The sequence below is a fragment of the Anas platyrhynchos genome, chromosome 4, assembly GCF_047663525.1.
Source record: "Anas platyrhynchos isolate ZD024472 breed Pekin duck chromosome 4, IASCAAS_PekinDuck_T2T, whole genome shotgun sequence".
Classification (NCBI taxonomy): Eukaryota; Metazoa; Chordata; class Aves; order Anseriformes; family Anatidae; genus Anas; species Anas platyrhynchos.
The window spans coordinates 14,717,067-14,729,763 of NC_092590.1; the positions used below are offsets into that span (position 1 = coordinate 14,717,067).

Sequence of the window (12,697 nt, forward strand, 5' to 3'; positions counted from 1 at the left end):
ACATATGTGCTGATCTCACTGGCCGGTGTTGGGGAAGAAATTGCATATGCCATGGTAGGAGACCTGAAAAGTGTTTAATGATCCAGCAATGATCACTTAACCCATGAGTCAAAGAGATTTAGGATCAGTAACTGAGCCTGAAGGTGTTTTGCAGAACAGTAAATAAAATACGGATCCACTAACATGTATCACGAGGACATGATTTATTGATGTTTTTGATGATTAGAGATCTAAAAAAAAAAAAAAAAAGATAATTTGTTAGGTCCTCTAGTCCACTGTTCTTTCTGTTTCCCAATCTTTTCCAGATTGCAAAGACAGGGTGAGAACAGGAGTTCTCCTTGCAGCTTGTCCTATAGTTTTGGAAACCTTGTTCCTATATGCCTATTAAGAAAAGTAGAGGAGTTGGAATCTTCCTGGTTGGAAACCTGTACTTTACTTGAACCTCCTGGCACTGCAGAACCATTTCCTGTGATTGCGGCAGATAAAATTCCTCGCTGGTGGGAATGCACTGCAATTAGATCAAAGCTTTCCAGACAAATGTGAGTCCTAACGCAAAGCGCTTCTGTTGCTGTTATTTTTGCGGGGATCTATTTTTCTGATGGCTAGCCGCAGGCAGGCCGGCCGGCTTCATAGCGGAAGCCAGATTTCCGTCTCAAAAGCAGCAAGCAGCCCGAACTGAACGCGTGACAGGAGCCCATCACCGTTTGCATCCTCTGCAATGCCCCACGCAAATTTGGATGATGGCTCGTCGGGTGCCTGGATAGCTGAGCTAAGCGACACACGGAGGAGGGCTGGATGGGACCGGCGGATTTCCTCCCGATGTGCTGCAGGTCTGGTGGCTCTCGTACCGCGGAGGAGCAGGCGCTTTCCCCCTCCGAGCTCGTAGCTTTTGCTCCGGGAGCGGCTCCGAGGTGGGCTCGGCGCGGGGGATGCCTGCGCCGAAACCGGGGGCTCGGGGCGGGCTGGCGGGGGCTCGGGGCTGCCCCGCTCCGCCGGCGGCCGCCGGGGGGAGCGCTGCCCGGCTCCTCGGCTCCCCGGCTCCCCGCCTCCCACCGCCGCAGCTCGGAGCGGCCCGGAGCCTCCCGGTGCCTCTTGCGAGCCCGCCCGGGTTGCCTCTCCCTGCCGCCGCGGTGGGGAGGGCACCCCGGCGCAGCCCTCCTCCCTCTCTCTCCATCCCTTCTTTCTTCCCTCCTCTCTCCTTCCCTCCCTCCGCCGCACACCCCGAGGACGGGCTTGTTTTCCTGCCCGGATGATGAATTTCTCCGCAAGGTCATCCCTGCCCGCGGCGGCGGCGCGCCCGCAGCTTCCCGGGCGCCGCCGCGGAGGTAAGGGGCAGGGGGGGGAGCTGGGGGGCAGCGGGAGCACCTCCACCCCCCGGCAAGTTCTTACGGAGCCGGTGAGGAGCGGGCTCGGTGCGAGGGCAGGTGCCCGGGGGGCTACGGATGATTATTATTAATAATAAACCCCCGCCCGGCCGGCCCGGGGAGGGAGGGATGCGCGGCGCGGTCGCCACGGCAGCGGAGAGGTCGCCACGGCCACGTCCCGCGGTGGTGCAGAGCGGGGGACCCCCCCCCCGCGGGTAGGGACAGCCCTCGACCCCACCTTTGGTCCCCCCCGGGGGTTTCCATGCCCCCCCATGGCCCGTTCCTGCAGGGTGGATGTCAGCGGAGCGCACGCATTGATGTGCCCAGGTACTAGGGGCTGGGGGTCCTAACGCCAGGGCTCCCAAAATTTGCTCTCTGGGTGCAGGGCCAAGAGCAAGAGGCTCACCCGCTTGGTTTCCAAGCTGTTGACTTGCATCCAAATAACAGGACGCCTTAAAGACTTGCCTGATGCTGCTTACCCCTTCTAACCACTGTTAGTTGTGCAGCAAGTTTGCTGGAGACGCTTGGAGCAACCTGGCTTGGGGTCATAAATCCCTAACAGGCCTTTTCTTTTTGCTGCTGAAATTATTGGCAAAACTCTGGATGATCTTACCCATTCCTAGTCTGTGAACATGTCTGCTGTCCACAGATTAACCTACTTTTTGTGCCCTGCACAAGTCTTGGCTCCCTTAACATTTTTTTCCTTCATCCTTTCTGTTTTTCCCAGGCAAAGATAACAGTGCTGCTAGTGGGTCTCACAGAGTCATAAGGAATTGTTATGGCCCTGTCGTCTAAGCTCTTGCATAACATAAAACACAGACTATTCCCCAAAAAGTCCAAAAGGTGGGCTCTGGCCCACCAGCCTCTTCACACCGTCTTGAACTAATGACCTCAAAAGATTGGGAATTTACTACTTTCACAGATAATTGGCTCCAATTGTTAATCTCATAGCTAAGCGTTTGCATCTCACTTCCAATTTGAACTTTTCTGACTTCATCTTCCAGCTACTGGATCTGGTAATGTCTTTCTCTGTCAGATTAAATAGCTATCTAGTTTCAGATAGTCTCTCTGTGCAAGTATTTAAGGACGGTAATTAAATAGCCACTTAACGTTGTCTCTGATGAGATAAATAGACCGAGCTCCTTCGGTTTCTCCCAAGAATGTAAATGCTCCAGAGGAAAAAAGGCCCATCTGCTCTTCTCTGGGCCCCCAAAGTGGCCGCTTGCAAAGCGTGGCCACCGGCACAGCACAGTGGATTCCAGGAAGGCTCCCATTAATGTCACGTGCAGAGATAATAACATCGTGCTCAGTATTCCCCTGTCTATTCCCCCAACGATACGAACTTTTCTTTCCCACGACTGCACGGTGGGAACTTGTATTCCGTTAGTTGCATGCAGTGATCCCTGCATTTCCCTACAATCCGCTCTTTTCTCAGAAGTTGGTTGCCAATCCTGTAAGGGGTGTTTAAATTAAGATTTCCTACATGCATAACTTTGGATCTGCCTCTATTCTCTCTCTTTTTTTTTTTTTTTCCCCACTCCTATAACTTTACTTCCAGGGTGTTCGCAGCTTGGTAATGAGGGTCAAGCTCTGGTATTTCTCCCTCTGCAAGTCAACTGAATTTTTCCTCAGACCTCCATGATAAAATTGTCTTTTTGGTAGCATTTGGTCCATGTGAGCTTTAAGTTATTTGAAGTTTAGTGGGCGAGAAGTTATACTGGGTAATACAAAAACTGAGAACTGAAAGCACACAGGAGAGTTTCATAGCTGTTCTCATTCAGCTGTGCTTCTGAGTGTTGGTGGGAGAGAAATTTGCTTTCCTGCACTACAGAGCTGTAAATCCCTTGCTTGGTATGATGCCTAAGCTGATACGTGCATAGTCACTGCGTTGCAAATCTTGAACTTGAATTTTCTGAATTTTGTTCACTTTGAAGTGTGCTCAAGCCTGGATTTATAGCTCTCTTCAGAAAGTACAGAGTCTGAGAGCAAGGGCCAGAGGCGGGCGTTTCTTACAGGGTATTGTCAAGTGCTCTGATAACGTGTAGCAGCCCCAAAGGGGACTGAAATGCTGTGAATGGATATAACAGTCTGAAGATGCCTGGTGTGGGAGATGTTCTCTGAAGTGTTGTTTTGGTTTTGTTTTCTGTGTTTTGCTGTTTTTTTGAGGGTTGGGGGAGACTCCTTTGGAACATCACATCTGCTTAGTAAAGGCAACTGTAGCTTGCTTAAGAGCTCAGCGCACGCCGAGGGAGGGTAATGTAAGAAAGGTAGAGGTCACACGGTGTTGTACGGGTGTTTTTGTGTGTGCTTGCTGAGTGCAGCATGCAGAGCACTGAGTCAGGCACTTCCCAGCTAATAACACTTCAAGAATTGTTTCCGGTAGCCTCATGAAGAAATTCTGAGTCTGCAAACAAATGTAATGCCTGAAAAACTCCCGCTGGGTTCGATTGTGGTACTTTTGCAGCACAGAATAGCAGGATATTTGCCCTTTTACAGCAAAGGCATAAAAATGCCCCTTACAGTCTCCCAACATGTCCCACATTCATTGGTATGGAGCTTGGTGACAATACCATACCATACAAGCCTGTACTTTCTGGATTGGAGATCAGCAGCAAACATTGTTTTAGGTTAGAGGCAACTATATTTTTGCAGACAATGAAGAACAGGCTGTAAATAAATAGTAAGGTTAAAAAAAAAAAAAAAAAAAAAAGTCCTGTCCCAGGGTTAAATACTGTTCCATTCTTTCCCTCCTTTGAGGTGTTTCAGTATGCAAAATTAATGACCTTATCTGAACACGTACACCATCCCATGAAGTGAAGTGATTCCTATGACTAACATTTGTTTGTGTGAACAAATATAGCAGGGTTTAGCCCCTTGAAGTAATATATTCAGAGTGTTAGAATTTAGAAAATGTTCATTCTGATCAGGTGATGATTTAAGTATTAGTACAGGGGCTTTCTTGAAATTCCGCAAAGAAATTTTTTGCTTTGCTTTTCCAGACCCTGAAAATATGTCTATACAAAATACTGCAGTAGGTATCAGCTATGATGGATGAGTGAGGTGCCCATAAAAAATCTAAAAATAATTACTGAGCTAAGATATCAAAGCTGATTGAATACAGTAACCCGGTGAGCCTTAGAACTGCAGTGAATTCTGTTCGCATTAGTGTCAGCATCTTAGAATTTGTTTATTGGGCATTTAATTGTAAATTTCCCCCAAATTACCTAGCAGTTAACTTCACCCATCCATTCAAACTCTTTTTCTCTCCCAGACTTGGCTAACTTCTTTGATTTTTTTTTTTTTTTTTTTTTTTGATATGTACTTTTCCTTCTCAAGGTTGCATCTGCTCTTTAACTTCTTTTGCAACTAGAAGAATATGCACCTCTCTCCATAGTGTGACTGGTCCCAAAAATCATCTCTTTTTGCATTATGATGATCACGCTGGGTCAGTACAGCACTAAGAACCATGGCTGTTAGTTAATCCTACAGGCCCAAGCTGGACAGAAGATAGTATTTGTATGAGTCTCAGAGTTACAGTGTCAGCTGCAGAGTGTTCAACAAGGAGTGACAAGCTCTAGGTTACAGATGGTTGGATTTCATTAGCAAATGTGGTGGCAGTAGTAAAATTTGTCAAATAGGCCCTACAACCATTAGTGTCACCTTTATTTTTGAACAACATAAACACCATCCATCAAATGCAGTTGAAACTAAGGAGAAGCTGATTATGCTAAGAACAATATCCTGCGTGTGATTTGCTTCTGAAATCTGATGCTGGAGTAAAAGCAAGCTGCTTGCAGTCTTACAGCTACAGACAGAGGAAAATTTTGTAACCTGCATGACTCTTCTTTTAGATGTGCATCATTTCTTAATTTATAAAACCCATATTAAAGACGGAGGTGACATACAGGCTGAATCTGTTGCCATTTAAGAGCAATCCTGGATTTATAGCTGATGTTATTTAGTAAATAATGTTATTTAGTAAATAATGTTATTTAGTGACATGTAACAATTTCATATCTGATAAAACTTTGATACATCTTGCAGGGTTATAAGCAGGTTTCATTTGTGAAAAAAAAAAATAAATTAACTATGCAACTATTTTTGAAATAAGTGGAACAGCATCTTGACTAGGCTTCTGGAAAAATTTAGCTGAAGAACCAAGACAGAGACATCAGCCTTTTCCTCACTCTAGACCTCTGCACATATGTGGATAGAATAACTGGCCAAAAATATGATCAATACGGGAAATTGTATTGGCAATACATCATTATGAAAGATTAGAAATATAACAAAAGTCACCTAGTACTGTTTATGTATTAACCATGCGTCCAGCCGAACTGGATGCACTGACTGTAAGCTCCTATACTATGTGACAAGATGTCTAAACTGATCCTATTTGGGGGGATTCATCAGCTCATTTGGGTAAACATCAACTTCTTAAGAGACAGAAAAAGTAAAGACTGATAATATTTATTGGGGAAAAAAAATATTGTGGGGGGAGGTCTGGATACGTTCTGAATCAATTAAAATTACCTTACAGTAGGAAAAGCTTTTGAGAGTGTATCTGACCACAGTTTGCTTTTGCAAACAGCAATACCAGAAAAGAGCTGCATATATCTTTTATTATACATGTATACATGGACTTTGAACTCATTAACAGTTCTATAGAAACAAAGACTTGTACTGTTTAATTTTTTAATCATGGAACATCAGTCACTTATTAAGGTTGAGTGACTTGTTTCTCGGAGGCAGTGGTTAAGTATTCACATTTGTAAATCATGCACATATGAAAACGCAGAGGTGTCAGCATGCTGTTGAGTAAATATGAGAAAAGCACATCACTGACACTCGCAACTCCATGCAGTGTATGGGTGAAAGAGAAAGCAGTGAAGATGGAGACCAAAAAAGTAATGATTAGGAACCAGCATAATAGCATTTTGCCCCCTGCTTTGTCCTTTGCCAGCAGTGGACGCGTGTACGTGGGAAAAATAATTAAGCAGAGGGAAGAATGCCAACAATCACAAATATTGCAATGAATTACTCTAGCAGCCTCTGACAGGGTGCTACAGTCTAAGCAATGAGGCAAGTCCACAGAGGACAAACTCTACCTCTAACTCCATGATCTTATGTTACAAAACTTATCAGCAGGTAAGGAAGCTACTCCCATAGCCAATATCGAACAGACATACATAAAAGATTCATTTAAAAAAAAAAAAAAAAAAAAAAAGATCCAGGATCAAGAGTCCCTATCTGTTAATATCTATGTTTGTAATTGTCAGCAACATCCATTACTTTAAATGTTCATTTTATTATATCTATGATAAAATAGTGAAATGTGGCATTATTTGAGCTTGCCCACTTTCCTCCCTCAGTCCGCTTAGAAGGACAAGAAGGGATTGATCAAGGGGGACACAAACAAACATGATGGTTTCTGTGCATACAGTGCCTAGCACAGTGGAGACTAGCTCTCAGATGAGACTCCAAGTTTGTGTCATTTGGCAGATGATGAAAATTCATTTTCCCAGCTGAGCTATATCACTGTTTAGCTCTGGAGATGAAACTGTTTTCCTGAGGGAGTGGAAAAGAAATTTTTTTAGAAAAGGATCTTTAACAGTGTATTCTCATCACCCTCTTGGGCAACCTTCACAGTCACTACGAGGGAGACAAACAAAGTGGTTATAAAAAAGATATGAAGCCCATTGTTAGACAGGAATCTTAACCGTGGTCTGATGAACTTCTGATCCAGGAAGCTGTAGCATTGTTCGATATACAGTCATTCATATTGTCCATGGACTGATCATAGATCCTGTCCATTGGACACAGAATTTCCGAAGCGAGGCCAGAGGAGTCCATCAGCACATTGTACGAAAGGGTGAAGAGATGTAAGGAGGGAAGACAGGCTATAGTGTTAGCATTCTGCCAGGCTCTTCGCATACAGATGTAACCAGTTAGCAGTCAGTTTAATGATAACAAGCACACCTTTAGAAATACCATGGGTTTTACCTGCTTCCCCTTCTCCTTTTCTTTCTGGATGATTTATTTCCTGCTAGCAGCAGCCTAGCTCAGGTGAACCTGCACTAATATATATGGTTTCTGTGTGTAAAGTGGCTGCCAAGACTGCTGTGTGGAACACATGCGTTGTGATTTGGCAGCCAGTATGTCTGAGCCAAGGAAACCCAGAGAGCAGTCAGCACTGCAGATTGTGCCATTACATGCCATATTGATCCTATTTATAGATTTAACATTTGTATGCCAGTGCTGCTTTATAGTTAAATACTATAAAACAAATACAAAAATATCAAACGTTGCATACTGAGTACATACACTCGTTTGTGTGCATATACATTAATGTATGCACACAAATGGGAGGAAGACTAGCGTGTTCCAAAGGGCTGGTAGTCTGGCAAGACTGGCAAGTAGATCAGTTAGCTACAGCTATGTATCTGTTCAATTGAAGCGTATTTGTTCAATTGAAGCCTAGATTAAGACTGAACTAAACCGTATGAAAGGCTGCTTGAAGAAAGCCTGAAGTTAGAAGTAACCTGGCCTTACTGTCTCAGAACAAAACACTAATATGCATATCACAGGCATAAAGTAGTGAAGAAACATCCAGCTTTGGAAAGGAAGATCTCATTATCTGCCCTTTTTTCTGACCTATTTTTTTCTGCTAAAAAGTTTTTTCTAGAATCTTGTACCAGGTGTTTCTAGACTCTTGAAAAAACTTGGATTCTCTCTTTGACACCTGTACTTTTAGATCCTGTTGTAGATCATTGACAGTAATTGATATTGTCAGCTCTTCAAGATCATCATGCAATTGGTATTTTGTCATGAAGAAGAGGATGATTTTCCATACACAGTTTTCTTTTCATTTGGAAAAGTATTTGTTATCGTGATCAGGATCCCAGATTGCATTCTAGTGTTGAAAGCTTTTTTCTCCCCCAGTGATGCTAATATGCAAAGAGCTCAGCTTATGAAAGGGATCTCAAGATAAAAAGATGAAACAAGCGACTTGTGCAAGGTGCTATGCATTTTTTTTACTGTTCTTCATGCAAAAAGACAGCAGATTCAAACAGAGAACATGAATGAGTAGAGAACACAAATACAGTGCTACATTAAGACTAGTCTTAAAAAGTTACTATCAAAAGAAATGGCTTATCTCAGATGATGACAGTGAGCAGTTAGTCTTTTAACCTAAAGCCAGACTGAGCAAAACTGATTTTCTACTCTTGGGTAACCATTTTGCCTTCATAAAGAAACTACAACATTTTGAAGTCAAAGGACTGGTACATTGCCTCTAGTGTGTCCTTATTTTGCCAGTGTGATCTTAACCCAAAAACCAGCATGTCTGCTAATTGCTCCTGGAAAGGTACCTCCCCTTCAGTAGGGCCCCATGACTCCCATCGTGGAGTATTTCCAAAAGCAGGGTTGAACAGCAGAGTAAATCTGGGATGTCAGTGTAATGGACTAGATAGGAAATCTTCCACCATAGCAGTGTGCAGCAAAGATGAAGTGGACAAGGGTCCTGTTGCATTTTAGCACTCCTAATTTTCTCAGGCTACCAGAGCTACAAGCCAGCAGCTTTTAGGGTGGCCTTTGTGCACTGAGAATAAATGGGATATCACCAGGTCCCAAGCTTAGAGAATAAGGAGGTAGAAAAGTCCTGTAAATCTTCCCAGCTCAGCTCTCCCAGAAATAGTCTGGCTAGTGGGGATTGTCTAGCCCTTAAACTAGAAAGGGTTGAAGGATAATCAGTGTTTGCTGTTTAACTACTTGATGGAACTAAAGAGCCCCTATTGATAATGTCACTCTCCTTTCTCTGAAGCATCAGTTCCATGAAAGACTTCACAGTTGATAGGCTTAGCTTTAGAGATGAGTCATTAGGGAAATGATACAACATAAGAAGCATGCTGGGTGGCATTGGAAGGGGTAGAAGTAATGTGATAAAACATTTTTCAGAAAGAAGAACTGTATGGAAACAAGCTGACAGAATTATTCCACCCTGAAAGTCTGGTATTTCAAAACAAGATCTGAAAGTTCTCTAACACTGCAGCACACCACAGCATCTCCATACTTATTTAAAAGAAAATGTTAGTCTTCCCCTTGAGGTTAATAATTAGGTAGTATCTGTTAAAAGCCAGTGAGCAGGCTATGAATATCTGCATAAGTTTATGAGAACCCAGATTTCTACTCAAGCTGAGCAACAGCTTTACAAGATCCTCTGTTTCAATACTCTCTAAAATATCTTCTTATCTTCCACCCAATCCACAGGGACAGGTATTCCAATTACAAACGTAACTGTGATAACACTAGGCGATTCTTGGTTAGAGCACCAAAGACATTTTCACAGAAAGGGTAAGTGATATTTCTGAGGATCACCCCAGTCAGTGGTTGTGGCAGGAGGTAGTGACCAAGCCTTCAGGCCCCTGCTTGCCTTCCTGTTCTTCATGTGGTCCTGCTTATGCGAGAAGCATTAGGGCTATGAATTGCAAATGCATGTTCTCCTATGTTTCATACCTAAGAACATAAGATTCGTAAAACTGAATTCAGCTTATAGTTTTGGCTGATGGTGCTAGAAATGCATGAGGATGCGCAAAATATGACTGAGGAATAAAACCTATTTCTTCTTTTCCTGAGAAGTAAGGCAACTCCAGCAGGAGAAGCAGAGGAAAGTTCGAACAAACGAGGATTAACTTCGTTAATTTAGCTGCTTGTGCTCTTTGACACTCAGGAATGAATCCAGCCTTAATTTTTTAGGCTTGATGCCTAAGAAATGGAAAAGGACAATCAGCTTTCTCCTGCCTGTATCAGACATACAAACTAACGCAGAGGTGGTCCTCACTTTGGTGAGGAGGGTGGCCATTACCTCCTGACCGAGTTCAGTGTATATGCTAACTTCAGGGGAACAATTCAAACCTTGAGTCATGGGGCCACTTTTTACTATTGTTGGAGCAATAAAATCAGCCAGATATAATCCCATCATAAGGCCTAGAAGCCTTCCCTGGGAAATATTCCCGTATTAAGTGGTGTACTTTGAAAGTTGCTTCCAGCTAGACCATGCTGGGCCATTATCATAGAAATATGTGCAGTTGATACTGGGAAATAGCAGAACAATATTTATCCAATTCAAAAGATACTCTTATTATGAAGTGCCTCAGGGGAATGCTGCTTGGGAAATGTATTTTTATAATAAAATGACCTATTTTAGAATTACAGTTTTCCATGCTGGAGGAGGCAGGAAGGTGGCAGAAGGCTTGCCAAAGAGCTGGACAATAAGCACACTCACACTCGCTCCCTAACAAAAAGATAAGTGGACTGAATGTATTGATAATATAGCACACAGGATTTTTTTTTAGGTAGGTTCCTACATACATGTAGGTGTCCGTCACATTCAAAGCAATGTGCCTTCATGTGAGCAGACATTCCTATCAGCAGCCAACCCAAACAGGCAGATGATAGGAAGAGAGCCCACACAATTATCTGTTTGAGCCACCCCTCAAAAAGACTTAAGAGAAGAAAAAAGAAAAAATTAAAAAAAAAAAAAAAAAGAAAGAAAGAAAAAAATGAGGACAAAGCTAATAATAGTTTTGGTAAGTAGCTAACTAGAAAGAAAGCTTCTATTCCATTCAGTTTCTGATAGGATGATCCCTGATAGTGAGCTGTGTAATAAGCATTATTTGCTGTTACTCACCACTTCCATCTGCACTAATGCTCCAAGACAACCCACATGTTGTTGCTTCCCCAGTAACACAGCCTGAATCCCACCTACTCACCTTCAGTTTGTCTCATGTTTTGTCTGTTTAAACCTTTCAACTTTTTAACTTTTTCAATGTGTTATATAATCTAACTTCAGCAATCAAATTAGTCTTTAACCACTACATGAGTAGTGGTTAAACTAGTCAGCAAAGACATACCTGTTACTGTAAAATCAGATTAGTCAGTAGCTAAAACACTGCTCAGAAAAGCAACAAACAAACAAACAATACCTGAATTAGATGAGTGAAATGTGACCCTAGTAAAAGTCTGTAATTTCATTGATGCAAACCCCATCAATGGAGCTGCTGAAGTTTATCTGAGGCATAAATATAGCCTTTAATAGCAGTATCCAACCAGAGAGATTAAATAAATGTGATTTTTTTTTTCCAAATGCCATAGTTGTCATTCTGACATGAAAGCAAACAACAACATCCTTTCAATCATCCAGTCTGTAGGCAGCTGATTCAGAATGAAATTAGGGCAGATGAGTTAAAGATGAATGAGCAGAATATTTAGTTGAGGTACTTCATTCTGCCAGAAGAATGTCCTTTTAAATTCTTGTCCTCTAAAGTCCTTAGGGATGGTCCTGAAGTGCTCCTGGCCTGTACAGAACAATGTTGCCATCCCAAAGAGCAGATAACGATGGTAATGAACTCCCAAAAGAATGCTAAAATGCACAGAAAGAAAACTTACAGAGAAGAAGACACTGAAGAGGTCTTGTGATGACCTTCTCAGTTCTGCGTCTGTTTGCAGAAAGGAGTTTTCCAATCACTTTTATGTAGTTTTCCTTGAACCTTTTGTGACATGGTTTATGATTCAACTTGTTCACGTATCTTGAACGAAAGCAAGAGTGCAAAGGTACCTGTTTTCTAGCAGATTGTATTGTGGCTCTTGCTACGATTTTTAACAACAGCAAAAAAAAGAAAATGGAATAAATACCCATCAGAGACAGAGGAATGTTTATGACATTCCAGTTGAGTATGTAACGTGGGGTAGCAAGAAGTGTGACTACAGTCACCTTCACAAATACTTAAACACTATTGAAACTGTCTTTCAGAAGGATGATATATCATGGTGCAAAACATCATTTAAAAGCATACATTTTTTGTGAACAGTTTCCTGGCCTTGAGCTATATGAGGCTGAGAAATGGTCTGGCAAGGAGCATGCAGCAAGTGACAGATGGGCAGGCAGTGCTGGAAGACCATTCAAGCCTAGGTTGAGGACACAGAGGGACAACAAAATTCCCTATCACATGAATCAACCAACTTTCTCCTGCATATCTTCTTTTTGTAAGTGAGCAGATCTCACCTTTGCCTCTTATCATCTACTGCCTTCTTACCAAGCTGAAATTCACTTTGTTGTTCTAGTGATAAGCCTGTGTAATGAGTGGAATCAAGTCATTGAGTCCATGTGGGAGAAGGATAGGGTAACAAGAATCAGCATTTCTAAACTAGCTTCATTTTCCAGTTTTGTGTGAGAAACTTTAGGGTGAGGCACACTAACCTGGAAATAACTAACAGCTGAGCAGCTTAATCTAGTTGCTGCCCAGGGAAAAGATCAAGGGGCTAGCAAGTTTCCA

At 42.6% G+C, this 12,697-nt stretch overlaps 1 protein-coding gene across 3 annotated transcripts in view; it reads left to right on the plus strand.

Annotated features, from left to right (window-relative positions):
- Positions 1 to 317: 317 nt before the first annotated feature.
- Positions 318 to 12,697, plus strand: part of GPRIN3 (GPRIN family member 3) — a 31,879-nt gene continuing 19,499 nt past the window's right edge. The window contains exon 1 of one of the 3 annotated variants that reach the window (XM_072037042.1): positions 318 to 830. The gene's annotated coding sequence lies outside the window, so the exon portion shown is untranslated. Of the gene's footprint in view, positions 831 to 887; positions 912 to 1,026; positions 1,326 to 12,697 lie in introns of those variants that run through there. The other 2 variants (XM_072037044.1, XM_072037041.1) reach the window with 2 other exon arrangements.